Source organism: Camelus bactrianus, chromosome 15 (assembly GCF_048773025.1).
Source record: "Camelus bactrianus isolate YW-2024 breed Bactrian camel chromosome 15, ASM4877302v1, whole genome shotgun sequence".
NCBI classification, from domain to species: domain Eukaryota; kingdom Metazoa; phylum Chordata; class Mammalia; order Artiodactyla; family Camelidae; genus Camelus; species Camelus bactrianus.
The window spans coordinates 7,076,487-7,081,217 of NC_133553.1; positions in this window are offsets into that span (position 1 = coordinate 7,076,487).

Consider the following 4,731-nt stretch of genomic DNA (forward strand, 5'->3'; position numbering starts at 1 on the left):
CATAAAAGTTACTTTAAACCCTATCTCAGCTGTTGTTCTGTTGTTTTAAACATTTCTCATAGAATTAAATGGAAGCCCACTAAAACCTGAAAGGGAAATTGTGTGCTCAGGTCCTGAAAATTGTTTATGTCTATTTCTTGAAATGCACATTTTCCCTGCTGGTTAAAGAAATTCGAGGCGGGAACACAGCCGTGCGCTGTGTGTCTGCCGGCTTCACGGGCTGCTCACTGTCATTTTCATTTTCTTGTGTTGCAGTTTATGAAGGTTTTCCCATGAGATATATTGCTCAGCCTTTTCCTGAATGAAGGATTGAATTTTCCACAGGAAATCTTATGAAAGAGAGTGACAAGGCACATGGGTTTCCCAAAAAGGAATACTTGATGTAATAAACTCTCACTATGGTGAACCTTTTTTAATACAAGCCAGTTGAACATTTTATCACTAGGTCATAGGCCACAAATCTGTCTTAAGAATACAAAGATTCAAATTTTATAGAAGAAGCAGTTTGAATCAAGTAGAAATTATGATTTGTACACTAGTTGGTGTTAGAAATTATACTCAGTCTTATCATAATTGCCTGTGGTAGGAACTGGATCATTATTTATTTATTAAAAAAAAAATCCACTAGGTGCTATTTGCCCCATTCTTGATGCAGCAGTGCTGAGGTTAGTTAATTTGGGCCATTTAGGATTGTTAGCTAGGTTTTCCGGACATTGATTTCAGCCTCTTTATCTTTTTTACAATCTCTTCTTTTGTATCGGCCTTTGGTCTTTTGACAACGTGGAAATACTGCACGGATCTGCCTTTCCCTTTTTTCCTGTCTTTGTGGGAAAAGATTTCTGAAAGACAAACTACTAGGATATTAAGGATTTTGTGTGGGGTAAGTTTGTTCAGTTCTAAGGATTTCAATTAATACGCATTAATACTTGCTATTCAGCTAATGACAGTAAAATTATAAACTAACTTAAGTATACATGAGTAAGTATAGTACAATAAGCCAATCACCCAGATTAAGGAATTCACAAACTTTTCCATATTTCCTTTATTCAGACCTTTGTTCTTTTATTTGTCCTTTGTTGAAGTATTTGACAGCAAATCCAAGAAGACATGTCATTTTACCCTATGTGCTCAAGTAGGCATGTCTGAAAAATGAGGGCCTTTTTTTGATCAGGTTTTTCCATTTGACCCATGTGCTCATTAAGTACCAGCTTTATCATGCATCTCACTAGGCATTAGGGATCCTTGGGGCAATGAGACAGTCCTGGCTCCCAAGGAAGTAAGGGCTGATGGAAGAAACCAACACAGGAGCTTGGGTGCCTCACTTAAGGTTCCTACTGGATGACACCAATTGGACAAAATTTGTGCACAATACAGTAGGATTCACAGAAGTGACTGGTCAGACTTGTAGGGCAGGCCGTGAGAGAGGCGGTCAGCAGGGCTACAAGAGGAGGACTCATTTGATCAGAATCTGAAATCCTTTCTGCCAACCTTTCTACCAAGCCCCCAAGGCCATCACAAACAACCCTGTGCTGTAACTGTTTTTGATTCCAGTTACCACATCTCCTTCAGGAAGGATTTTAAGGTGGAAAATATTTAAAATCCGTAATTGTTGCCAGAAGGGACATAGAACAAGGAACATGTAAACAACACAAATGTCCATCAGCACATGACTGGATAAAGACGAGGTGATACATATATACAATGGAATACTACTCAGCCATAAAAGATGCCATTTGCAGCAACATGGATGGACCTGAAGACTGTCATTCTAAGTGAAGTGGGGTGGAAAGAGAAAGAAAAATGCCATATGACTTCATTTATGGGGAATCTAAAATTAATAGCAATAATAATAAGACTACAAATGAACTAAATATTGTTTTGATTTCTTGAATATATGCAAGCACATCTGACCGTCCTTTGTGATTGGATTACCATATTCTGTTTATTCTTTTGTAGATGTCCTAATTCCTCTGGTAACTAATTTTAAAAATCTAAAGCTCTAATCTGTTCTTATGAAACAATAATTAGTACATATATGTAAACTAAAAAATGCAGTATGCTCTATACATGTATTTACATGCAATATGTGTATGTGAAGTTGAACTGTAAAAATTCTACCTGATAAAACTGAAAAAGGAAAAAAATAAAAAATTTATTTTAAAAAAACACCCCTCTTTAGATATTAAAACGTTCATTTCTGAGATTCTGTGAAAGACAGCATGGAAGTAGGTTTTTAAGATTTTCTCCTTGTTCCTCGGTGAGCAGCCTGGGCTGCACAGCTTGGCCGCCACAGGACCCCAGGACTTGCCGGCTTGCTCCTCACTTCTTGGGAGGAAGATTAGCTGCTTCAGGAATATTTATGTTCTTAGAAGTTGCTGAAAACCCTACAGAGCTTCTGTTTACATGGAGTGTATCTGTCAATATACCCCATTATAGAAATTAGAACAGAAAATTTAAACCCAAGAACTGACAAGCACACGCTGCCCCAGCACGTGTTCAAAGTAGTGCTGCCACGGTGGCGTGTGTTGGTTCTAGAAAAAATGCACCATACAGTCAAGAATGATGGTGAACCCACAGATCTCATCTCAGCAATGCTATGAAGAGGTGGGACCCAAAGCCCCTAAAACAGTGCTGAAGTTCCCAGAAGTCCCAGAACACACAGAGCCATGGGACCAAGAATCCAGTGTCTCATGGATCATCAGCTGTGGAGACCGCGTCCTGGGTCAGGAGGAGCAGAATTAGGGATAGAAGGCACACAGTCCTATTGACAGCAAAGCTTTAAAGGTTTTGAATTGACTGAAAGTTTGGCAAAGATTTGCATTTAGACTACTACATTTCCTCTCCTGGAGACGTTAGAAGGAAAACACTGATTAATAGAGGATGATTGTAATGGATTAATTATGATACTGATGACATGTGCTGTGAACACTAACCCTGCACTCAGTGTAGACTAAGCCTTTTATGTACACAATTCATTAGGTCTCCACACCCCTGCAACGTGGCATTAAGCACTGATACAACCATGAAACCAGTGACTATAAAACAGTCACAAGCCTTCCTCTCCAGCATGAGGTAGCAAAACCAGTAAGGGTTTTCAATGACAAAAGCCAAAATCATATATTTTTGGGAAAGAAAGCAAATGAAACACTGAAGAACAATAAACCAAAAGAGCAGATGGAATGGAAAATTTTATTGAAGAAAGCAATGATTGATTCAATTAAAACAGCTAATGTCCCTGGTATAATTGAACCATCAATCCAAATTTTTGGAAAAGTGGGTTGTGAAATTACTGTTTCATTTAATATTGGAATTCTTATTTGGACCAATTTGATATGCACCACTGGTGTGAGGTTAGATATTTAGGTAAATAACAATATTCCTATTTTTTAAGTTAACAGGAAACATAACACAGGACTCCAGATTTAGGGAGAGAATGCAAAAAACTACTATTATACTCCATCCAGTAAGGACAAGTGTCCCTGCGTCACCAAAGCAATGAGAATTTGCACAAAGAAAACACAGTTCCAATTGTGACAAATACGAGACCGTGAGCCATGAGTTACGAGAACAAGTAACTGTTTAAATGCCATGGGCAAATTTTTTTTATCATCTTGAAAACATCACTGATGTTCTAGGTAAGAAAAATAATTGTTTTACTAGCAAATCCAACTGACACGGGAGTTTTTCCAAGTGAGAAGGTGATTCCAAAAAGTGCAGTAAAATGAGTAAAGATGATCTGCGCAGTGACGGAGATGGTCTTAGACTAACCAGCACCACGATTCCCGGTTTTACACTTGCTCTCTGCTCATCATCTCTGACACAAGAACTCATCAAATGATTGTTTTTTCTTTAGGGAAAAAAAGATAAATAAAATCTAAATACAAGATGTGGTATGTAAAGCGGTAATGAAGTTTTCTAAACTTATAATGCAGCCAGTGTAATGTAGCACTTATTCGGGCACTAGAATTTTTTAATTTATTTCTTTTATACCCTATTTCTATCCTAAAGGAGACACTTAAAGTTTTCTACTTTATTCAACGTATCTTGTGTGGGTTGTGATATACACTGGTATGGCAGTTTTAAGAGATTCAAAATCGCCTCTTTGGTTGTGGTCAGGAAAGACAGGCTCCCTCACAGCTGCGACGGAGAAGGAATCCCCGGAGTCAGCCTCCGGGCAGCTTCCGAACCGCATCTGCTTGCACTTGGCACAGGACACCATAAGCAAGTGTAACTCTGACAAGGAGATTTCCCCAGGGACTTGGGAGGTGCTCTAACATTCTGAAGCCACTTGTTTCCCAGTTAGGTAAGGGTTGGAAAAATAGTTTATTAGAAGTGACTCCCTTTGTATGTGCCTTTTGTCCTGAGTGGTCACTAATTAGCATAGAATATAAAATACCCCATAATATAAGAATTTAGGCAAAACATCTTTCCATCTACCTGTCTATTTTTTTTATCATATTTATAGTTAGGTTACATTTTCTATGACGTTCACTTCCGGGCACCAGAAAAGAAAGGTTACAAAATATTTATTGTCAATAGGGGGGACTGGGTCTAAGGATTAAAAACCACTCCTGCTAACAATAAAAACCATATAATAATTTTAATCTCAGTTGCATCAGACCTTCCAGAATTACTCTTTCAATTTCACTGTTAAAACAGTAATGGAATCTCTGTTCTTCCAAGACTTGGGCCTGATCGCCACCCATCCAGACATCTGTCTGTGGGTCCCTA